At 37.5% G+C, this 25,875-nt stretch overlaps 1 protein-coding gene across 6 annotated transcripts in view; it reads left to right on the top strand.

The window, feature by feature from the left end:
- Nucleotides 1-25,875, top strand: part of METTL15 (methyltransferase like 15) — a 382,010-nt gene that overhangs the window by 247,266 nt on the left and 108,869 nt on the right. For 3 of the 6 annotated variants that reach the window (XR_014837123.1, XR_014837125.1, XR_014837120.1), the window contains exons 8-9: nt 18,018-18,092; nt 23,597-23,660. The gene's annotated coding sequence lies outside the window, so the exon portion shown is untranslated. Of the gene's footprint in view, nt 1-15,697; nt 17,052-18,017; nt 18,093-18,605; nt 18,732-23,596; nt 23,661-25,875 lie in introns of all 6 variants that reach the window. The other 3 variants (XR_014837122.1, XR_014837121.1, XR_014837124.1) reach the window with 3 other exon arrangements.

Genomic DNA, 25,875 nt, shown 5'->3' with positions numbered 1-25,875 from the left:
ATGAAATAAACCAGTCACAAAAAGACAAATACTGCACTATTTCACTTATATGATAGAAGTATGTAAAGTTGATAAACTCTTCAAAACGGAAAGTAGAATGGTGGTTGTCAAAGTCTGGGCTTGTAAAAAGGGGAAGTAAATTCATGGGCGTAGAATTCATTTTGCAAGATGAGAAAATTCTAGAGATCTGTTTTACCACAATGTGCATGAGTTAACACTACAGTTTTATACACTCAAAAATGATTGAGATGGTCAAAGTTATGCTATTTTTTTATCACACACACTAAAAAACATTCTTCCAAACAAAACTTATCTAGTGGATTAATATGTCTCTCAAGACATGGGTTTGTGACCTCTGGTCCATAGAAGAAATAGAGAGGGAAGAGACCATTTATTGTTTATTTACTATGAGCCATGAGGTTTACTAAACACTTTACAAATGTTTTCTTATTCAGTTGTCACAACAATATTGTAATATAACATGATTTATTCCCAATTTACATATGTGGAAACTGGAGACATTGTGAAGTTAAGACTTCTCTAAGATCACATATTTAATTAGCCAAAGGCAGGATTTTAAACAGCAGGCAGATTTCAGCAGTGGTATTTTTCCCACTGCTCCAGGAACAGAGAAAACATCTCAAGAATAGAACTACTACATAGAAAAATCACAGTAAAGATTAACTTGCTGTATGGAATTTCTAAAGAGAACTAGATGTGTTCCTTGGAGGTTCCAGGGAGCATTAGTAAACTATAAATTGGAGGATCCACCTTAGAGGAGACTGATTCAGAATACTGGCTCTGGCTTTGTGTACTGATTCTGCTGTTTACCAGCTTTGTGACCTCGGGCTATTCCCTTAGTCTTGTTATGCATATAAAAGTGCTTATCATGCCTGACAGATAATAAATGTCCAATAAATACTAGCTATCATGAAATAGTATGGCCCACTGCGGTATTTTAAAGGCCAGATTATGTTTAAATTTGATGTCTTGGATGAGAAACATATATTAAAAGTAAGATTTCAGCTAGACTAAATGGGAAATCATTGGCTTTCTCTGTGAAAAGTGTTCTGATTAGCTCCCCGTGAATAGTCTCTCTCCTCTCCAATCCATTCACCCCGACACTGCCATGGTTCATCTGAAACAGTTTTGGTCAAATCCTTCTGTTACCTGAAAAACTAGTCTTGCCCCTTGGTGAATTGTAAAGCCAAAGACACAACCAAACCAAAGATGAAGGAAGGGTTTAATATCACTTGCAGCAAGCAAGGAGTACACCGGGGCTCTTTCCTAAAGCAGGGTCTCCCCAGTAGCAAAACTGGGGAAGTTTTAAGCTAAGTGTATATGCATATTCACGAAGGGGCTCAGGCAGTCACAGAGTCCAAGCCTTAGTAGATTGAAGTCACGAGGGTCAGAAAAGGTCAACATCATCAGCCCTTAGGTTCCAGTTGATCTGGTTGTTGAGCATTTCAGGTTAATCCTTACCTGAATACTTACTTAGTAGCTTAAAGCAATGATAATTATTTATTATTGTTGGGGGTGTCCATGAAGAAGGAATTTGGAAATGGGTTAGTTGGGCATTTCTGCCTTGGAGATCTTTCAGGAGTAGTAGTTAAATGTCAGTGGGAGCCATTTGAAAGCTTAACTGTGCTGGGGGATTTATTTCCAAAGTGACACAATCACATGGCTGGCAAGTTGGGACTGGCTGTTGGCAAGTGGCCTTTCTTTGTGGGCCTCTCATCAGGGTTGTTTGAGTCTTCACAGCATGTGGGCTGCTGTCCTTCAGGAGCCATATATTATATATATATGTGTAATATATGTGATATATACGAGACATATTTAAAGTGTATATTGTGCATTGTGTTTGTATACATATATATGCATATCATATAAGATCATATATGTGCATATATGTATTATATATAGACATGTAATGCACAATGTCCACTTTTAAATGTATACATTGTGTTATAATTACCTATTTTTGTGTCTAACTTCCATCAGGTTGGGCACTTTATGGATAGGGATCATGCCTTTTTTTTTTTTTTTTGGCTGCATGAGAAAGTTCCCAGGCCAGGGATCTAACCTGTGCCACAACAGTAACCAGAACCACAGAATAGGCAATGCTGGATCCTTAACGTGATGAGCCATCAGCGAACTCCAGGATCTTGCCATATTATCCTTGTACATCCTGTTTTCTCAAAGATTAATCACAGAAGGGAGAAGAGAAGAAGACAAAGAGGTAAAGGAAGGAAGGAGCAATCTTAAGCAGTTAGATTTAGTTGTCACTGGCTCCATGACACATAAGAATTCCAATTCTGTTCATTAACAGATGGTTAACATAAATATCTTCATATAGGCAGTTGGGCAGAAGCAGGCAAAGTTAGAAAAACTTCCATCCACAACATCACAAACGTTGAGGAATGTGTGTGAACTTTGGCATCTTTCAGTTTACAAAGTTTGCATAATCATGTTCAGTCATATTTGGGTCTAATTTTCTTTTCTGTTTTTGATAGTTCACTGACGTGCATTGGCTCACAAGCAGTGGGGATGGAAGTTATAAAAAGGAATGTGGTCTTGGAGATGGCAGGAGACAAAAGTTCCCAATAGGAAAATATTCCTAGAGTGTTTCATGGATTTTTTTTCAGTTCTAATCTGCCCACGCTGGGAGGTCCACATGCATTGGAGAAATTAGGTTTTTTCTTATTAACATGATTCTCTACTGAAAGAGAGTTTTACATATTAAAGATGTTAATGGTGCTTCATCGGTGTAATAATACTGTTGCTGTTCCATATTGGACATGGCTTCTATGGCTTTTCCAACAAAATTCTTACCTTGACTTCCTATACTCATTAGTTTGTGCCTGTCTTTCCCAAGGACTATGAAAGACTCATGTGTTACTAATCTTTATGTATGCATCATAGGGCCTGATACACAATAGATATGCACTGAGTATGAATTAAATCATTTACTTAAAACAATCATATTTAAGATTAACTTTGGCAGATTCCTCCCAACCAAACACATCTCTTATTGAAATCTATAAAAACGATGAGCTGATCCTTATTAATCAGTCATAGTAACAATAAAATAAAATATAATGAAATCCATTTAGGAGAATTTCTTCCACATGTATATTGTATATGCAGCATTCTCTGACATCATCTAGTAATTACCCTTTGCTCACAATTCCTGTCTGCTTTAGAAGAGATCTGATTCTGTCTTCAGAGTTTAGGGGCCCAAGATTTCTTGTCTTTTTGAATTTGGTGTCAGGTGAAACACAAGCAAGCCTGACTCTGGTCTTCAGAGAAATGCCAGTCAGTACAATTTCACTGAGCATTTCCTAGGTGTCAAATACTGTGTTAAGGCACAGGGACGGATGGCGAAGATCATTCTATTAATTATAAAGATGGTAAATTATAAATGTATATATTACTACTTTTATTAATTACATATAATTATGTATATAATCATTTACCAAATATATATGTGTATATATATATATATATATATATATATATATATATATATATATGCATTTCACAGGAGGAAACTAGCTTCAGCCAAGAATTTTGGGCAACACTAATAAAGCATAACCTAACTGAACAACTGAAACCTAATTTATTTGTTTTGGTATTTATCACTTGCCTAAAACTCAGAAGTAGAACTCAATATTGAAGGTATACTCAGTATTAAAACAAAGTACTTATGGTGTAAGTGTGGATTATTTTCAATATATTAAGACTAAAGGAGGGAGTTCCACTTGTGGCTCAGCAGTAAGAAACCTGACTAGTATCCATGTGGACTGAGATCCCTGGCCTCACTCAGTGGTTAAAGGATCCGGCATTACCATGAGCTGCTCAGATCTGGCATTGCTGTGGCTGTGGCTAGGCCAGTGGCTATAGCTCCGATTTGACCCCTGGCCTGGGAAATTTCATATGCCACAGGTGCAGTGCTAAAAAGACAAAACAAACAAACAAACAAAAAGCTAAAGGAATTTTATTCTCTGAACTTGTAGCAGATGCTATAAGAAACAGAAAAGTAAACTCTGTTTTCATTCATCTGAGGAAAATTTCCCGATAATACATTCATATTGTATTTGCAGAAGGTGTTATTATAACACGTGTACAAATTTTAAACTATTTAAAAATCATTTATCTTCATAGCATATATATTAGAATATAAATTGGCTATTTTTTATAATATCTAATTCAATACTCTAGTAGTGACAGATATACACCAAATGGTTAATATAAGGTTATTTGCTTTGTGACGTACTTTCTCCCATAATACAGAATTCAGTATATTAAAGTGTAAATCTTTCCAATCTTTGAATACATCGAAGTGCATGAAACTGAAAATGAAATGCCAAAAATAAAATAAAATTTAAATTTAATTTGTACAAACATTGGGAGATATAAATTCAAAATGGTGTAAGTCATTCCCAAAGTCTTTTTCTAAACTTTTCTTTGGTTAACATTATCAGAGAGAAAGACAGATTGGCATATTTCTCAGACTATTCGGCAAAGTGGCACTTGAAGCCATAAGGTAAATATTTATATAGAACAGAATAGGTTGTACTATTTGCATGAACTTTTAGGGCAGGACATAAAACTTCAAAGAAATTCCTACATTGAGCTGGTTTTACCTAATCTTAGATCATTCCTTTTTCTCCCCCTCCCCCCATTCTTTGCTACACTTAAATCTACTATGCAGATTTAATTTTGGATCATAGATTTGACCTTTTGCTTAGAGATGGCCACCATTTATGCAACCATCATTTGTTGATAGCCTACTGTGTGTGGCATTGTGTAAAGTTTTCTCTTCTTTTCTCTGCTGCAGCCTTATACCACACAAGGCAGTTTCCATTCAACCTCAGTCATCCAAGCTCCATTTTAAGACAACCAATTTTAAGCATTTAAGAAAGCAGGATTGCACTGAAAGTCATTAACATGGAGGTGCACTATGATGTGCTGGACTGGCCTTCAGCTCAGAGGTGAGCCAGGGTGAGTGCTGAGGTCCGGCCCCTCAGATAAACAGTGAGCTGTCTTCCTCTGATCAGGTATCTTTCCAGGTGCTCTCTGGGCAAACAAAGGAGACCTGAGGATAAGGTGGGAAATAGTTTAAAACCAACTTGAATAAGGCAATGGAGTCTGAGTTGCCCTCACCCCCGCCCCTCTTTAGGGTCAGGGGTTACATATTTTCCTGACATTTCTGAATTCAGTTTTCTTGCTCAGCAGGCTTTGTAGAACCCAGAGGGTTTATATTACCGAGATGAGTATGGAGGAAATCAAAGTTTCGTCCACTGTTGTGGGTGGGCTTGGGCAAGGGAATAAAAACATTTGCTAAATTTAGATGGCTCGTGTAATGCTCACTAACCACAACAACATGTTTTCAGAGCACTAAATTTGGAAAGACAGCATTTTCCCCCTAAACAGCTTCACTCACCATTGAATTGAACAGAATTGAAAACACTTGGGAGCGTTGACTTATTTGAAGTCTTTTTAACTGCAAGATTTCCAGCAGACCAGGGTGACCAAAAATTAGTGCGTGTGAACAGCTGTCAAGAGGAAGTCATTTCCAATCTCTGTTTTAAAAATAGCCAAGTTTTCATTGCAGCAAATAATAGATTTTTTTTAGATTATATTCCCCCCAAATAAATGACATGCCCAGTGGTGTTTCTTGTCATTTTAATTTTGACAAAAATTTACTGATATGAAGTGGATGTGAGACTGCCATATTTGTGGTTTTGATCTAATGAAATGCCTAAGTTAGAGAATCAGTTATTTTCACATGTATTATTATTACTTGCCTGGAAGAAGAATTGGCTGAATTTTATTCTGCCCAAGAATATCTGCCTGAGGTGATCTTTTGGGGGCCTTTACCTATTGACCTTCCTTAGAAGTAGTATCTTAGCTTATTTTTTAGTTAATAATCACTCAGGATTTTAAAAATCATTTTTATTTTTTCAAATTTAGAGAAGTGAACTTCCTCATCCTCTCTCATGTTTTATCTGATTTACATGGGGTTTTTTTGTTGTCGTTGTTGACCCTACTGTTTTATCTCTGCTCTTTTAGGGCATAATCATTTTGATGATTGCCATCTCATTTATTTAACATCTCTTTCTAATTTGTCTTTGCAATAAAGATTGTAAACAGAAGCACCAGTTGAAACCCACACAAAGCAACCAGCGCCACACTTTGTGGATAAATAGCTGAATGCCTTCAGAGTGTTCTGCAGGCCTGCATTTGGCCCTGCCTGAGTTTCTTCTGGCTTTGATGAAGATCTCAATCTTCATCTCAGCTGGCTAAGAGAGACTAAAGAACCTGTTCCCTTGTTATCCATAAACTCTAGAGGCCAAATTGTCTTAGAGGAGGATACTTCGAGGATAGCTTAGAGAAGTACTGCTGTAACAACTTTATCTTATTTTCAGTATGTTTCACGGTCCCTATGAAAATTAAAATTTTCTAAAATTAAAACTCTAAAGTAAAGCTTCATATTATTGTATTTATGATCTATTTGTTTCCTTATCAATTAAGGTGAAATAAACATGTATAACTCTCACCAAAGGGGAGCATCAAGTCATTTGCACAAAGCCTTCCAAAGTCTACCCAAAACTGTTTTGATATTTTCCAGAACTTTTACAAATGATGTCAGATTCCAGGTCAAGAAAGTTGTGAACAGACTTGTTCCCCCTTCCTTTGGTCCCCATTTTAGGGAACATCACCATTATCTAAACCAAAACTTGAAATGTCACTCATTCTGCCTCATCTGTATCTCTCACCAGCAGCAGTAAGTCAATTCAACTTATGGACTCTGCATCCTAAATGTCTCTCCAATACACTTCTTTTCTTGATTTCTGGAGCAGCTGCCCGACTCATCCCCTTTCTATCATTCAGTCTTGGCTCTCTCTCATTCCTTCTCTGATGTGCAGTCAGAGAGATATGAATCAAATGTAAATATTATGATGTGCCTCTACCCATCAAATATAAATATTATGTGCCTCTACACATCCCACCATTGATAGTTTCCAGTGTTCCCCTGATCTCAGGATAAGAGAGATCATTTTAATTTTGACAAAAATCTACTGATTTGAAGTGGATGCGAAACTGCTATATTAATGAAATGCCTAGGTTAGAGAATCAGTTATTTTTAAAGTCTAAATCTTTACATATCATCCAAGACCTTTTCAGATCTATACCCTATATGGATAATCAGTATCTCCACTGTCACCTCTCACCACCATTCCCACCTTGAAATCATGTGACAATTACTTCAAGTTCCCCAAACATGTCTCTTGCCTCTTTGCACACACTACTTCCTCTGCCTAAAACACTCATTGCTTGTCTACCTTCTGTTCATTCTTCAAGAGTCCATTTAAATGTTATCTTCTCTAGAAAGCCCTGGATTAGGTTAGGAGTCCTGCTTGTGTGCTCCAGAATCTCTGGGGTTAAGTGAACCATACCTGTTACACTGCTTCACCAAACTTCTCCCAATCCATTTCCACTGAGAATATCATACCTTACTCAATTTTCTATGTCCAATACCTGGCATAGGGGCTGACACAGAGCAGGCTCAATGAATGTCTGTTGAATGGATGAGTTAATTAATTAACAAACAAAAAGCTGACTCTTGATGTGCTTTGCTTCTTTACTGCAGCCGTAAGATGTAAATCATCCCTGCTTCTGCTCTCTTGTGGCAGCTTTCACCAACAGTGTGTGCTCTTTGGAGGACGATGGTGCATCTTCTTTGAAAGTTTCCATGAGAGTAAGAATAAGACTTTCAAGAGAGTTTCAGCAGGAAAGAAACAAATGGCAATCATAGTAGAGCAGGACAGTTTTAAACCACAGGGACAGCCAGTGAAATCCTCTTATTTTCAAGGCATGAAAACTGAGGTCTGGAAAGGTTAACTGGCTGTCAGGGTCATACTCATGTTAACCACAATGGGTCCTGGACCTCAGACATCCTTATTCTATGCTGTATTTTCTGAAGTGTGCAGTGTAGGGCTTCTGTGCCTATACTGTAGCCACTAGCCTCATGTGAATTTTGAGTACTTGAAATGTGGCTGGTATGTATTGAGATGTGCCATAAGTGCAAAATACATACTAGATGTAAAAGACAATATTCGAAAGCAGTGTAAAATATCTCCTTAGTAAGTTTTATATTGATTATGTGTTAAATTATGTGTTAAAATAATAATAAATAATAGATCTGAGTTTAAACTACATATTAAAATTAATCTGTCCTGTTTATTTTTATTTTTCTGTAATGTGGCTAGTAGAAATTTTAAAAATTTTCTATGATATGCATTATATTTCTAATGGATAGTTTTTCTCAAGATGAAGTTTAGGTAATGTGCAAATAGGACATTAAAGTAAATTGTATAGTATAAAAAATTGCTCTCTTTTTCATTACCCTTTAACTCTTCTGTTCTTCTCATTAGATCAAAGGGCAATCCTAGTTCATTGTTAGTTTTTCTCTAATACTACATATTTCCCCCTTTTAACAAAGAGAAAGAAACCCCAATAATTAGAGCCTAAGAAAGCAGTGGAATCTAAGTAGAACTGACATTCTTTTGTTTCATCATGCTTACTTTTTGAATTGTAAACCTCTATTTTGGTCAGATGATACTGGTTTTCAAACTATTGTGACGAAATAAACTGTCATTTATTAATTATTTACTTAACTAGAAAACAATGAGTATATTTAAATCATAATATTACATAAATGCTAGTAGAGATAGCACAGGACTGAAAAAAACATGAAAGTATTAACATAACTGGCCAAAGTTTAAGAAACAGCCTTGTACAATGTAGAATCTATTCCTGGCCAACCAAGAACATGAAATCTTCTACATGCAATCTGTAAAACCTTTGCATGTAATCTGTAAAAGGTTACAGTTCACAGTTTAACTCCAACTTCAATAGGGACATTACAGCATAAATGCTTCAGCCTCCATTTATGGTCACAAAAGACTGAATTCAGGCACAATTGGCCAGCAAGGAGTATGACAATCAAGGTTTGTCAATATCATCCTACATCCCTAACAGCGACGACCATTCCTTTGGGGCCAGAGGAAAATGCTTGCAGTTTCTGGTAGTTGAATCTAGAAGTAATTTGGAAGCCTTCTGAGTGGGAGAACTAAAGGAGAACCAACATGGAAAAAAGTTGGGATGATGAAAACTGAGGGGTATATGACCAAATAAAGTCCTGAGTTCCATTTTATAGGCCAAAAAGCATAACATGCTCTGGAACAGGCTTGAATCCTGCTTTGGGCATTTGCTAGCTCTGTGATCCAGGATAAATTATTTAACCTTTCTGTTGTTTAGTGTCCTTGTCTGTAAACACTTTAATAATTGTCATTACCTTAAAGGCTTTCTGTGAGGCAGATACTAAATACTAGGTTAATATGAGCTATCCTCAACATTGTCCGCATTTTTATCATCATCACTGTCACAGAATGATGCTGAAAGAGGTGTATGGGGATTTATGTGTGTGATTTTAATCTAGAATAGGCATTAATAAATTGAGACTGGAGTTTGAGAGCATGCAGAAGACAGTGTGACCAAATTAATCAGGATTAAGTTAAAGACTGCTAAATTATCCTACAGACAGGCTTTCCTAAGAAACCTTTCTATAAAAGACCAGTTACAGTGTACTATGTTATAAGCATGTGACACTGGACAAGCTATAGAAATGTTTCTTTTTTATGATTTTTTTTCCATTATAGCTGGTTTACAGTGTTCTGTCAATTTTCTACTGTACAGCATGGTGACCCAGTTACACATATATGTATACATGCTTTTTTCTCATATTATCATGCTCCATCATAAGTGACCAGACAGTTTCCAGTGCTACACAACTGGATCTCATTGTTAATCCATTCCAAAGGCAATAGTCTGCATCTATTAACCCCAAGAAATGTTTCTTTGTAAGGTCTCTAAGAACATAATAAATGGGTAGATAGGGCTTCTTTTGTGACTCAGTGGGTTAAGGATCCAGTGTTGCCACTGCAGTGACTTGGGTTGCTGCTGTGGCATATGTTTGATCCCCGGCCTGGGAACTTCCACATGCCACAGGTGTGGCCCCCTAAAATGGGTAAATATTGTTATGTCCACTTTTGCCAATGATGGTACTTTTTCTATTTGGTTAATAGCTATTTGTATAGCCTATCATTAAAAGATTTTACGTACAATTTTTTTCCATGCAATGGTTGGAGCTTGAGGAGGCAAAGAAGAGGAAAAAATGCCCCTAAATATTCTTTACTTTTTCTTTTTGCAATCATGCTGCTTTCTATACCCTGAGGTTTCTACTCCCACACATTCTGATGATGATAAATTAGCAATAACGTATATCAGTGTTTTGAACTTGAGCATTTATCTGTCTTGTTTTTTCCTTCATGTACCTTTTCAGAAAACTTAAGAAACCTGTAATCCATAATTTTTAACTTTTTTGAGGGATCAAAAATGCCATTTGAAAATCTATCGAAAGCTGTGGAGTGTATCCCCAGAAAGATGAACATTCCCACATATAAAGAGAAAATGTTATGCACAGTTTCATGGGGTTCAAGGATTCTTTGAAGTTTACTAACCCCAGGTTAAACATCTCTGTTGTAAGAACAAATAAACCAGTTGCCAACCTTGTGCTACAAAGAATACAATGTAAATGAACAAGGTCCCTGATCTCTGGGGCACAAATGTCTGTGAAGCCAAAAAGTGGAACAGAAATACTTTTTTAAAAATTATTGATAGAAAGTTTAATAACTTTTTCTGTTGGTTTATGTCTTTATAACATCTTTATTAAAAATGCTGTGGAATTTCCCCTTGTGGCTCAGTGGCAACAAACCTGACTAGTATCCATGAAGATGCAGGTTCCATCCCTGGCCTCCCTCAGTGGGTTAAGGATCTGGAGTTGCCATGAGCTGTGATGTAGGTCACAGACGCGCTCGAATCTGATGTTTCTGTGGCTATGGTGTGGGCAGGAAGCTGTAGCTAGCTCCAATTCGATCCCTAGTCCTGGTAGTCTGTGAACATCCATATGCTGCAGGTGAGGCCCTAAACACACACACACACACACACACACACACACACACACACACACAAAGAAAGAGTGATACATAAGGAATTTAAACTGAAAGCAAGATTTCAAGATATGTAACATTTGCCATGTATAATGCTAAACCCATTTAACCTAATCAAACTTACTGCGATATGGTTTTCCCGCTGGCCTTGACTTAATGTACTTTTCCTCAATTGTGTTAGAGTGCTTTTGTCCAATCTGGTGTTCCACAGAACAATTTTTTCTCAAAATACTTAGTGAACCAAACATTTTTGTGGTCAAATAAGTTTGAGAAATGTCCGACATTATAGTCTCTGTTGTGTTAAAAACCGTATAAGAACATTAAAGGCTCTGGGAAGTCCTGCAGTAAAACATAATAGCAAAAATCTTGTTTGGTTTTAAGTCTGGATTTCCTAAATTCGCTATACATCAGAACACTTCTTTAATGTAATGCCTGTTAACATCCCACACAATGGGTGCTCTGCAGCACATACAATTCTGCTGTAGCTTTACAAGTCATCAGTCTAAGCTCCTATTTTCCAATGATTGTTGGAAATGCAGAGCACCTATTTTATGAAAGCCTGCTGCCTTGGCATACCCTCTTCTTCAGTTCGGTTATATAAACAATGCTAACTCAAACCACCTCTTTTTCTGTTTTAAGTTTTTCTCTCTCCATTACTCTGGCTTGATGTCCTGCTATCTTAATTCAATTCACATCCATCACCCCACCATTTCCATTTCAGAAGTATATTATATGGAAATAATCATATGTGGGAACAATTATTTAATGTATTTGATAATGAAAAATTGGAAAAAATATAATCTCTAATAGTAAGGGGATGAATAAATAAATTATCCATATAATAACATTAGCCATCAAAGATCACTTTTTTATTTTAATTGAAGTACAGTCGATTTACAGCATTATGTTAGTGGCAAGTGTACAGAATAGTGATTCAGTTATTTTTTCTGATTATATTACATTATATATTTTTTCTGATTATATTACATTACAGACAGAATATAATTCCCTCTGCTTTACAGTAAGTCTTCTTTGCTTATCTATTTTGTGTATTGTAATCTGTGTCTCTTAATCCCATACTCCTCATTTGTCTCTCTCCCCCCACCTTTGGTAACCATAAGTTTGTTTTCTATGTGAGTCTGTTTCTATTTTGTATATAGATTCATTTGTATTATTTATAAAAACCTGTATATTTAGATTCCATATATAAGTGAAATCATTCACTGTTTGTCTTTATTTGACTTACTTCATTAAGTATAATATTTTGGGGGTCCATCTGTGTTGCTGTAAATGGCAATATTTCATTCATTTTATGGCTGAGTAACATTGCATATGCATACTACATCTTTTTTTAACTCAATGAATTTTATTACATTTATAGTTGTACAATGATCATCACAACCCAATTTTATAGCATTTCCATCCCAAACCCCCAGCCCATTCCCCCACCCCCAACCTGTCTCCTTTGGAAACCATAAGTTTTTCAAAGTCTATGAGTCAGTATCTATTCTGCAAAGTTCATTGTATCTTTTTTAAAATCTACACATATAAGTGATAGCATATGACGTTGGTGTCTCACTGTCTGACTTACTTCACTTAGCATGATAATTTCTAGGTCCATCCATGTTGTTGCAAATGCCATTATTTCTTTCATTTTAATGACTGAGTAATATTCCATTGTGTATATGTACCATAGTACATCTTCTTAAGCCTATCAGCTGTTGATGGGCACTTTGGTATTTTCCATGTCTTGGCTACTGTAAATAGTGCTGCTATGAACATTGGAATCCATGTATCTTTTCAAATTAGTTTTTTTTTTTTTCTGAATATGTACTCAGGACTGGGATTGCTGGACTATTGCTGGTAGTTCTATTTTCAGTTCTCCATTATTTCCTCCATAGTGGCTTTACCATTTTACATTCTCACTGGCAGTGTATGAGGGTTTTCTTTTGTCCATGCCCTCTCCAGCGTTTATTATTTGCAGACTTTTTGTGATAACCATTCTGACCGTTGGGAGGTGATATTTCATCGTGGGTTTGATTTACATTCTTCTAATAATTGGCAATGTTGAGCATCTTTTCATGTGCCTGTTGGCCATCTAAAGATCACATTTTACAAAAATCTTTTAATGACGTGGAAAAGCCCATGTAATGTTTTTAGTGATATATATAAGATAAAGCATTATATCGAAAGCATCATTCCAATTTTGTTGAATATATTTATATATATATATATAAAACACATGTATATGTGATTTTGATCCAACATGCACACAGACATACACACCCCCACATGCATACATGTATACATACATATCAAAATTTGAAGGAAATACCTTAGTATGTTCAGGTATTTATCTCTAAGACTACATTTTTTTCTATATACTTTTAAGTATTTTCAAAAATTTTACAATATGTTCTTTTAAAAATAATAACAAAAATACTATTAAATAAGTCCTTTTCCATCTTTGGCTCAAAATGGAAAAGAACACATGTTCAAATATGGGCTAACTTAGTCCTTATACATATTTCACCCAAACAGAGATTACCAAGTAATTTTGTTGCCTTTACACTAAATTATTGTTCTTATTTCCTCTAATTCAGCCACCATGAAGCTGATAGAACTCCTTCCTTGGAATTAAGATCATGTTTTACAGACTAACCTTTTAAAACTAAGATGTTTTACTTTTTTTTTTTTTTTTTTTTTTTTGTCTTTTATCTTTTTAGAGCCACACCTGCAGCATATGGAGGTTCCCAGGCTAGGGGTCTAATTGGAGCTATAGCCATCGGCCTACGCCAGAGCCACAGCAATGCCAGATCCGAGCTGCGTCTGTGACCTACGCCACAGCTCATGGCAAGGCAGGATCCTTAACCCACTGATCAAGACCAGGGATCGAACCTGCAACCTCATGGTTCCTAGTCAGATTCGTTAACCACTGGGTCACGACGGGAACTCCATAAGATGTTTTTACAAACTGATTTTGGAAAGATTATTTACACTTCAAAAAGATTTATATTACTTTCCTATGGAATGTGATTTTTATAAAAAATACAAAATAATATATATGCAAGTCTATATAGAGGGTTCTCTGCATAGAAGCACTCTTGAAATACAGGGATGAAAAGAATTACAAATTCTAATTCTCAAGACTTGTGAATTGCTGAGCATTTGTACTGCTTTATTCCCTTGACTATAGTCATGATAGTTTTTATGGTAGAAAGAGTTGGTCAGGTGTATTTAAAGGAATAGGAAGTAGTTTGTGAGATCACAAAAGCAGGATCTTTTAAATAAAGAAGAAATTCTACTGCCTACCAGTATAAAACTTAATAGCTTTTTAAGGAAAATGATATCATCAGATTCACTCTACTGTATTACTTTAAAAGTCTTTCATAAAATAAAAAATACTAGATATATGAAGAAATAGGAAAATGTAACCAATAATCACGAAAATAAAGCAACCAAAAGAAACAGATCCCAGATGACTCAGATATTGGAATTAGCAGATAATGGTTTTAAATTAGCTATTATAAATATATTTAATAATTTAAAAGAAAAGATGTACATAGAAAACATACAGTGGATAAATCTCATTAGAAAATGGAAACTATGACAACCAAATGGAACTCTAGAGCTAACAATTATGTTTACTGAGATTTAAAAGTTGATTAGATTGTATTAATAGCAGATTGGATACTGAAAAAAAAAAGTCAGTGAACTTGAAGATAGAAAAATAGAAATTATCTAATCTGAAGAACAGAGACAAAAAAGATTTGGAAAAAATGGTATTTTCTTAGTGACTCATGGGACCATACAAATTAGTCTAATGAAAGTGGAATTGGAATTGAAGAAGTGGAGAGATTGCGAGTTCCTGTCGCGGCTCAGTGGTTAACGAATCCGACTAGGAACCATGAGGTTGCGGGTTTGGTCCCTGCCCTTGCTCAGTGGGTTAAGGATCCGGCATTGCCATGAGCTGTGGTGTAGGTCACAGATGCAGCTCTGATCCCGTGTTGCTGTGGCTCTGGCGTAGGCCAGCAGCTACAGCTCCAATTAGACCCCTAGCCTGGGTACCTCCATATGCTGTGGGAGTGGCCCTAGAAAAGGCAAAAAGACAAAAAGACAAAAAATAAATAAATAAATAAAAAGAAGCGGAGAGATTGAATAAGGCAGAAAAATATATCTAAAAAATTAATGATCTAAAATTTCCCAAATTTCGTTAAAAACAGCAACAACAGCAATGAATCTGCAAGTACATCATGGTCCATTGCTGAAAATCAAAAATCAAATGAAAATGAAGCAGAACTATTCATTTATTTCAGTTTTCCAAACTTATATATATCTATTTTCAACATAATTGCCTATTTTTTAAATTACTTCAGGGAGCCTATATGAGGGAAATAAACATGATGATTTAACCAATCAGGAAAGTAAAGAGAATGAATTCAAGTCAAAATTTACCTAACTTCAAATCCAGTACCTTTATGCTTTATGTACTACTCTATTTTATTTTTTTAAGTTCTATTGTAGTTGATTTACAATGTTGTGATAACTTCTGCTGTACAACAAAGTGATTCAGTTATACATATACACTTTTTTCTTTTTTCAATTCTTTTACCATACAGATTATCACAGAATATTGGTAGAGTTCCCTGTACTATACAGCAGTTCTCCATTGGCCAATCATTGCATCCACCACAATGTGTATATGTACCACTATATTTTCGAAAGTAAGAAGACCATATTTGGGAGTTTCCATCATGGCTCAGGAGAAACGAATCTGTCTAGCATCCATGCGGACACAGGTTTGATCCCTGGCCTTGCTCAGTGGATGAAGGATCGGGTATTGACGTGAGCTGTGGTGTTGGTTGCAGATGTGGCTTGGATCCTGCATTGCTGTGGCTGTGGTGTAGACTGGCTGCTGCAGCTCCAATTAGACCCCTAGCCCAGGAATTTCCATATGCCATGGGTACAGCCCTAAAAAGAGAAGGAAAATAAAAAAGAAGAAGAAGAAGACCATATTCTTTTTCCTTTTAGGGTTCAAGATGAAAAACTACTTAGAAAAAAAATTGAGTGTAGATTGGCTGGGTTCTTTATGGGATTTTTCAACTGTTGATATTTATCCAAACACTCCCTCCCACTCCTCTAGACCATAAGCTCCACACAGGTGGAGCTTTTCTTTATTCAAGGATACATTTATAGGACCTAGAAGAGTGACTGGCACATAGTAGATACTCAATGAATACATAAAAGCAAATGTTTCCATGATATTGGTTTATATTGTATTTGGCATTTATTTTGTTAACAAGGCAGATAGTGTTTTCAGGGTTACTCTGAACTGTTGTAATGAACATCTTAATGCTGTCCATACTAGACAATAAACCTTTTGGCCCAAAGTCAGAATTTTAAATAGGTCAGTAACTCTTGTTGCATTTCCTACTCACCTAGATATTATTTCACCTGGAGGAAAAAAAAAAAAGTGTCTATGTCAAATCTCTAGGTTCCATTGATGCCTCTAATTCCATTTGTCTCTTGCTGGGAGAGATTTTCCATAATTTGTAGTTCAGTTTATGTAAGGTCCTGAGAAGTGTATGAGGTGACTTCTTGTAACCAAGTTCATAATATTCATATTGGTGCACTAATAATTATGTGCATTGTTTCAAAATTCAGTGCATTAAGTTATCAATCAAAGTCTAAACAGGAAAGCAGAAAACACTTTTTTTTTTCAACAGATGAAGTTAATTCGGGGAAATTATTACACAGGTGATGAATTTCTAAGAACCATAGATGGGGTGGAAATGTAATCCAAAGTTAAACAGCAGAAGACCACTACCACCTGTAGGCTGGAAAGATGAAACACGTAGCAGTATTATTGCCTAGAGGGTCATCAGATGGAAGGTGGAACTAAACAAACTTATCAAGCAATGGAACCAAGAAGTTGGAGCCAGAGGAGAGGCCACTGCTGAAGTACTTCCTCAGGTAGAGAGGCAGGAGGAAAAATGCCCTGGCTTTTCTCTCCCACCCCATTCAGTCTCCTTCTACTGTCAAATCTTCCTTTGTCAAAACTCAGCCAGAAGATAGATGATATAGGATACAGACTGCAGGGCTCAGTATCTCCCTCTAATAAAAAGCTGAGCTGAAGAAAGAATGGAACCAATGTGCCCAAGCTCCCAGCCACAGAACCTTCAGTTAGAGCTATTGTTTCCAAGATGTAAAACACTTCCTTAAAGTTTGTATGCAGTTTCAACTGTTTGATGTCATGTCTCAACAGTTCCACAATTCCAATCATTTATTTTTTGGTGAGGGGAACTTTACATGACTGACCACTGGAAACTAGAAAAATCTTTTTAAAATAGAAATTACGGAGTTCCCATCGTGGTGCAGTGGTTAACGAATCCGACTAGGAACCATGAGGTTGCGGGTTTGGTCCCTGCCCTTGCTCAGTGGGTTAATGATCCGTCATTGCTGTGAGCTATGGTGTAGGTTGCAGACGCGGCTCAGATCCCACATTGCTGTGGCTCTGGCGTAGGCCTGCAGGTACAGCTCCGATTCGACCCCTAGCCTGGGAACCTCCATATGCCACAGGAGCGGCCCAAGAAATGGTGAAAAAAAAAAAAAAAAAGAAATTACCTAATGTAGTTCTTGCTCATCTCTTCATGAATTTTTAGGTATTTAATTGAAATATGCCAATAAAATGACTTTTGGTATGCTCCCCTTTTCCAAGTTTATGAGCCACAAAAAATCTTATCTTCCTTCTAGCATAGGCTATTATTATAGTAGTTTCTTAATCTGAAAAACATAATGAAAAGGAAATGCATCATGTTGTGAAAGCTATTTAAACGTGCATTGCTTTAGGACTAACTCCAAAAGATTCCTTAAGATTCAGAAAATCAAGAAAACCCAAGAGGAACTTAAATGCTTGAACCCTTATCTCTGCTATTGCAGACCATGTCACTGGATACTCCAGAAAATGAATATGTCTTGAAGTGGATGGAGTGTGTGATTAAATCCCTGAGTAGGGTAAGTATGACATAATAATGCTTGACAAGTATTGAAGAGTTTAAATAGCAAGCAAGGAAGAAAATGGTTTCCTGCAGCATAAGGAGTTAGAACTTGAAGTACCAAAATGGAATTGGCAAATGGAAACATGTGAATGACTTTCTAGAAATATTTCCTAATGGAGTCATAAGTTAGGACAGTGGAATTGGTTTTCCAGAGGGATGGGATTGGAGCAGAGATTTTTGAAGTAAACAAAAGAAAGGGCATCTGAGAATACACCATCGGGAATATATCTTTGGAGTAGGCTGTTGTTAACTCTCTTCTTTTAGTTCCAGCATTAGAAATGACAGTTACATCTGCATAGTGCTGTTCAATAAAGTGTATGTACACACACTATCTCATTCAATTCACGGGTGAGAAATTAGGGTTCAGAGAGATTAAAAATGGCTTGTTCAAAGGGCACACCTGATAAGTGTTAGAGCTGAATCTCCAGCTGAGGCTCTCGTTCAACCTTGAATAATGTTTCTACTGTAGTCCAGAGCCTTGGGATCAGGAAGAGTCACAGCAAGTATATACAGGAAGAAAACCATATTCTTGGACCTCTTGTAGACTTATCTACCAAAAAAAGGAAACTACAACAACCCCTTTCCAAACATCTAGGTAAGTTTGGGAACGAGGGTTCCTGGTTTTAGAGAATATACTCTGAGTAGTTTAGGCAAAAAGGTTTCTTACAGAGCATGAAATACCTTAGAATGTATCAGAGGCTAGAGACCTAAGTAGTCCTTAACATGTGTGGGATCTGGGGCAAGCGTACAAGCAGATATTGACATAACATGTCTAAGTACTTAAAATAAGCTTCAAACTGATAAATAAACTATGTGCTATGTTCCCACCTTGAGAAATTTACCTTCAAAGTGACCTGGTAGGTCAAGATTGACTAGAATTCTCAGACTCATTTGTGTTATTCACCTAAGCATAGGGACATGGGGAAAGCATGACCCCAGCTCCCAAACCAGGTTCCCCGTCCTTCTCTTCCCATTTCTGGCCTCAATTTGGGCTGCAAGAAACCCTCATCTGTGTGTGTGTGTGTATGTGTGTGTGTGTGTGTGTGTGTGTGTGGACACTACAGTTCACATGTCCACACTCTATTTATACCCCTTGCAACAAGCTTCCCTGTGGCCATCCACAGACCTAAAGGTGTCGTAGGGTGGTCCACTCCTAGGAGAATGGCCCCAGGTAAGAGGCCCACACAGACCCCAGAAGAAAGATTAGGGCTATTCGGGTAAGAAATCTGTGTCCATGTTCCTAGGGCACAGGCTGGGGTTTAAGTTCTAGTTATATATGTCCTTTTGGCCCAGTATACTTCTCATCCAGTGGATTTGGGGAGAGTGGCCAGAGGAGAACAGAGAAAGAGCCTCTAAAGTGTTGATTCCAGCACAGGAGCTGCTTTTGCCTGGACCTAAGTGGGGGAAGCAAGCATAGGTCCTGCTCATTTAGGTACAATGTAGTCTGATGTGTTGCCCAGCCACCTCAGGGACTTGTTAAGAGAAACCAGACTGCCACAGACACCTGCTATTCTGAACTTTTAATGCCAGATCCTGGCATGTAGAACCTACTTCAGAGCTGCCTCAGGAGAACCAAACACTCCTGCTGCTGTTTTTGCCAGAAGGTCCAATCTCTCAAATAAGGCTGCCATTTCACCGTGCTGATTTCTGCATTTCAAGTTTTATGCTTAGTGGAACCTAAAGCCGTGTGGAAACTTAGCTGCAAGTGTAGTTTGGTCTTTACAGCTTCCATTACGGGGTGGTGGTGGTGGGGGGAAACCTAAGTAGATTGAAATGAGTGACCACAGGAGATCAAACCTTTTGCAACATCTTTGGAAAAATCCATTTATTGATACAAATGATACAAATAGAAATGACCTGGATACATATTGCTTTTTTTCCCTCCTTCGTGGTAAAACCACCATTATGGATTTATTGGTAGTGGCTCTTTGTAGCACCCTGCTGTAAAGGCTTCTGAGGCTTTCTCTGAACTCAGTGAGAAAAAATCACTTCTTTTAATTTTCAATATCTACCATAGTTATGGAAGGGGCCAGGGATGAAGCTCATGCTATTTTTGGAGGGACGATTGTCTTAGACATATGTAAGTAGGCACTGAGGGAGGTTTTATTAACTGAATGAACTATAAATAATTGAATTATAGCTAATACCTTAGGCAGGAATTTAAATGATTCTGAGTTCTTCCACCCCACAATCCTAATTCACTTGATATTATCTGTTACCACAGTGAGTTAGAGAAGAAAAAATACATGATAAAGGGGGATCAAAGTAGGTGATATTTGTAGAGGTTAAGACAAGAGAGGTTTCTCATGTAACTGAAGGAGAGAAAAATGATACATATTGAATTAAGGGTCAAGAACTTCTTGACCTCTTTCCCATTCTCTTCAATGTTAGTTAAGGTAATACCACCTGCTATTAAAAAAACAAGCCTCCATATTTTGTTGTTTAACATGATGGAAACTTATTCTTTTTCCATAGTAATCTGATGCAGGTGCTTCTTGTCAGTAAGGGGAAGGTGGTTCAGGCTGCTGAAGGCTTTAACTTCAAATATGAGCTATAATGTTGCCTCAGGCATCAACATGTAGAAAGAATATTGGAGAAGGAAGTGAGAGGAAAAGGCACTTGCTTTTTAACCACTTTAATTCAAGAAGCAACTCACATCCCTTTTGCTCATATTCCCTTGGTGAGAACTAGTCATTTGGCCCCATCTATATGGAAAGGTGAAGCTGGGACATATAATGCCTGTTTGGACAGCTGCTTCCCAGCAATAGCTCTATATCAATCCTACTCAAAGTGTGGTCTATGGACTAGCAATGTCAGTATCATCTAGATAGGAGCTTGTTAGAAATGCATATTCTTTTTTTTTTTTTATTTAAAAATACTTTACCGCTAAAGGATGCCAATTATCTATCATCTGAGCCTTCAGGGAGGCATAATCTTTTTGCATCAGGAACATCGAAGATCAATGATCACAGATTACCATAACAAATATAATAATAGGGAGAAAGTTTGAAATATCGCAAGAGTTACCAAAATGTGACAAAGAGACATGAATTGAGCAAATGCTGTCAGAAAAATGATCCCAATAAAGTTTACTGAGGCAGGGTTGCCACAAACCTTCAATTTGTAATAAAGTCATACCTGTAAAGTACAGCCAAGCAAAGCACAAAACGAAGTATATATGTAAACAAATGCATGTTATTGGGCTCCATCCAGGATTATTGAATTAGGATGACTAGGCGGGGCCCAGAAAGCTGCATTTTAATAAATGCTCCACAGAATTCCTATGTATGCTGAAGTTTGAAGAACCCTGATCTCTGGTGGACAGCTGGGCATTTTCACCCTACTGCCTGTAGTGACTACATTCCAGCATACCAGTATTTGATGCCCCTCTTTACAGGAGGGTCATACTTCTTACTCCCTTAAAAGTCATCCAGGCAGAGGTTCCAGGAGCATCTGTGTTACTTCCTCTCCTTCCTTCTGTCACTATGAATTGCAATGACCAGCTAATAGCTGTTCTGCTCACTTACATCCTGGAATGCAGAAGGCAGGCAACATAGAGCAGAGTCCCAGCTGACCCACCATGGACATGTGGCATGAGAAAGAGAGAGAGCTTTGTTGCTTTAAACTTTGAATTTTGGGGGTTGTTCATCACTCTAGCATTATCCTGACTGATATGCCCCCCTTTTCCAACCTGTACCACTGACAGTGACTTTTTATAAAGCTTTTTGCAAAGCTTTTCTCTGTGGGGTTTTTTTTTCATCCTTGTCACTATGCTAAGACATTTGGCATGCTATCCCAAGTGAATGGTGGTTCCTAGTGTTTGAACATTTATCCTTTACCTTCTTTTATTCCTTTTCACCCTTCAAGTATTGATGATGTCTACAAACCTTGACCATTTGTACAGCAGAATCCTTATCTCAAGTTTGATCTGGCTTAGTGGACCCTGATTTTTCCTCTATTAACATTTGCGAAAAGAATCACACCAAATATCACCTATGTAGGTTCTTGTTCCATCTTTGAAGTCCCTGCCAATCTATTCTCTTTCTCTTCTAGGTTTGAGACTTCAGCTCTATTGGGTAACAATGATTTGATTTATTGAGGTTCTGACTTCAAGGGATTCAAAATTAAATTGAGTCACAAGAAGCTCAGAATGTTAGATGAGAAGGATGTCTTAAGAGATCTGCTAAAATTGGATTTAAATTTGGTCAACACACACACAAAGATTCATTGCATATGATTAGTAGCAGGCAATATATAAGGCCTGGATTATCAATGTGTGATTTCACCTTGGGGAAGTGGTAGTAAATTTATCCACCTAATTTTGTCAAGCTTAGGGTAGTATTAACATAGTGACATTGTGTTTCCTGAGTGTGGCTTCCTGGTCAGTGAGGGGCAGGAGGGGCTGGCATCTTGAGATTAAGATTAGGACAGAACCAATGCAAAATAAAATGTTAACTATCCATCTAGAACATTAAGGAAATGAGTTGTTCTGGTTACAAAGTTCATATGTATAAAAATAGGTTCATTTAAACTATTTTTGGTGAACATCTTTGAAAAGGTATATATATTTCCCTGCTTTATTAACTAGAACATTCTAATTTGATCTCATCTTGATGACTCAGTCATAAATTATTCTAGAGGGCTGTAATAGAGCCTGTTGCATGCAGGGCTCTGTGTTGGAGTTCTAGTGTCAACTTTTCAGAGTTTTTCTGTCTTCTTCATCAACTCTTGGATTGCCAGCTGTCACTTTTTGATGCTGCCAGTGTATCTCCCTGGTGACCTGATGCCTCCAGGATACCTTGAACTGGGAAACTAGATGATCATGCTCATTAAAGTTTTGCCTAAAATATAAGAAAATTGACTCCAAATGTGGACTCAGGAACATTCCTATGTGAATAAAGTGCATGAGCTTATTATATCACCTTAGCCTGATCAGTGGCCTTTCTCTCCCTTACCCTCCCTCTCTTCTTCCCTCTCTTCCCTCTTTCCCTCCCTCCCTCCTTCCTTCTCTCTTTCTCCCCTTCTTTCTTTATTTTTCTCCCTTTTCTTTCTTTTTTCTTTCCTTCTGTCTCTCTTTCTTTCTCCCTCCCTCCCTCTCTCCCTTTCCTTTCTCTATCTCAGGAAACTGAGTGAAGTTGTTTTTTTAAAAAAATCATGTCTATTTTGAACATGAATGATAGAATATTGACTACAGGTGTCCTAGCTATATGGGGTCCGTGAGAAACATACCCATATACTGGGTAGGCTTGCATTTTTAGAGCCCTTATACTGTTCAGAATATTCTCCCCACTGGCATTTGACCTTTCATTTCCTAATATTGAATGATTTTGTAGTCATAATGTCTTAAACTAACCTTGCTAATAAGCAAAGATGTCTTAACTTAGTCTTACAGAGAAATAAAAAATGTCTAACCTATTGTTTGTTTTATTCCTTCTAAACATTTGCCCTTTCTTTCTCTAGGATGCATGGTCTTGTGAAAAAGACCTAAAATCGTCACATCTTGCTTTGTCTACAAGTACCTAAGGTGAGTGACTACTACAGGCCCCTCTCTCCTACTTGGTTCTCTGCATAGATGATAAGATTGGGTAAAAGTGTAGAGAAAGTAAATAATTATGACAAAGAAGGTGGTAGGAACACAAAGAGGAGCATAAAGTCAATGCAACAATTAGGATTCTGTAGACATAGTTCCATCCAAAAGGCTCTTCAAAGCTCTCTCTTTGTTGGTAGTCACAAAACTCTGTATTCTAGAGTACCGGGATTGTTAAAACATGTGTGATGGTGAAGGAATTGACCCCTGCCAACCTGTGCCTCAAATGGGTTTGTTTAGTCCTGGGAGAAAACCATTTAGCCACACAGAGAGGAAGAGATGTGCACCTTTCAATTCTTCCGCTGACAGATGTGTAAGGTATGATGATTTATCACATAAGGCTGAGACCTTTTACATAGTTGGGATTGCACTGAACATTCCAGACCCCTCCTGTGCTCCTTTTCCTCTGTGTTGAGCCACAGTCTGTGGGTCTACTTCAGGGGCACAGAGAGAGCAGAAAACATATGTGTTCTCTGTAATAGCATCGGAGGGTTATAGATGACTTGTCAGAGCTATAAAACCTGGGCATGGAGACTCAGAAACCAATGGAGGCCACCTAGCTGGGGTGGGAGCATGAGGGGCCATATAGAGCATGAATGGAAACAACTGGTAAATGTAAACCATTCATTGTTTCCATATGAGTGCATTACTGATGGTGAACTCAGCCTCTGGGGCTATCTTCTGAGCTCTAGGCCCTTAATAGAAGACTAATGGGCAGATAAGCTGCAGGAGAAATTAAACCTACTTGGACCTGTTTCATAGAATATAAAGTACTATCTTCTCACAGAATTGATTTTCTGTTCATCCATCCATCCATCCATCCATTCTTCCCACACTGAAGCCAGAATGTTTTTCCAGTGCACATCTGGTCATGTGACTCTTAAATCCATTCCTGGCTTTTTCATCAGGGTAAAGTCTAGACTCCTAGATGTGTCCTCCCTGGTCCTGCATGATGGGATTCTGCCCACTTCTCTGGTAACATCTCCATCTCTTCCTCCTACCTTCCTATACTCCTATCTACAAGCATCTTTCAGTAACTTGAAAGAAATCATGGTTTTCTCGCCTCTGCAACTTTAAGAAAGTTGTTTTCTCCCCTTTACTCTCCATCCTTTGCTTTCATGGCAATTAATGTTCCATCACTTTCCTCAGGAGGTCTCACTTTAAGGGAGTGTCGGTCCTGACATTGTGCTCTCATAGCACTCTCTAGTCTCCCATCAGAGCCCAGGCTTAATTGTTCTATCTTTAATGCATCTATCTTCTCACTATAATCTAAGCTACATAAGGGCATAGATGGTACCTATAATATCTGGCATAGAGTTTACCATATAACAAGAATTTAGCAAATAGTTGTACAAAAATGTATGACCAAGATTGGCAATCTAGTTTAAATATTGGGTTTTGTTGTTAAGGTATTTGTATCTGTATTACGGCATCATCATTTATTAAATTCATAGCTTTGAACAATGTACTTTACCTACAAGGCCTTGGATCCCTTGTCTTTTAAATAGAAATAATGGTATATACTTCTTAGGATATAGTTGCATGAGATAACCCATGTCAAGCACCAAAACTAGTGTCTAGCACATAGAATACACTTAGTTAGATATGGTTATAATCAAGTGTTCTACATGCTCAGGGCTCTGGGCTTGAGCCTGTGGTGGAATACAGAATTGCATAATCTACATGTCACTATAGGGACTAGCTTAATCCTTTCAAACCACATAGACGACTCTCTGAGGCAAGTTGAGTGTGAGCAGAGACTCTGGGAGACATCTTTCCTTCAATTTGACTGAGGGCCTCAAGACCTCAATTTCCCTTCTGATCTGGCATTATCTCCTTAGCAAGCCTAAGTCCTCCTTGTTCATGAGGTCACCGTCTGATGACCTATTTATATTATCTTTGTCTGAAATGCTCACCACCGTATTCTACATGCCTGACCTTTGTTCCTCTGCAACACACCTGCCTGCCTGGACTTCTACCTCTTCCCTGCATGGTTTCCACCTCTGCTAGACTGTCAGAAGTCTAGCTGAATCTGCCTACTATTGTTTGATTTATCCTATTTTATATAATAAATCCCTCAAACTAAGCCTCTCTTCTCAGTTTTATATTGCCACCACCTAAACTCCTGTTTAGAGGGTCCTTACCATCAAAA

Source organism: Sus scrofa, chromosome 2, assembly GCF_054392235.1.
Source record: "Sus scrofa isolate SSC_HxYL_T2T_F1_AM1 chromosome 2, Sscrofa_HxYL_maternal_Yorkshire_Landrace_v2.0, whole genome shotgun sequence".
Taxonomy (NCBI): domain Eukaryota; kingdom Metazoa; phylum Chordata; class Mammalia; order Artiodactyla; family Suidae; genus Sus; species Sus scrofa.
The sequence above is the reverse complement of the archived record's forward strand: the minus strand, read 5'-3'. Positions and strand labels throughout refer to the sequence as shown.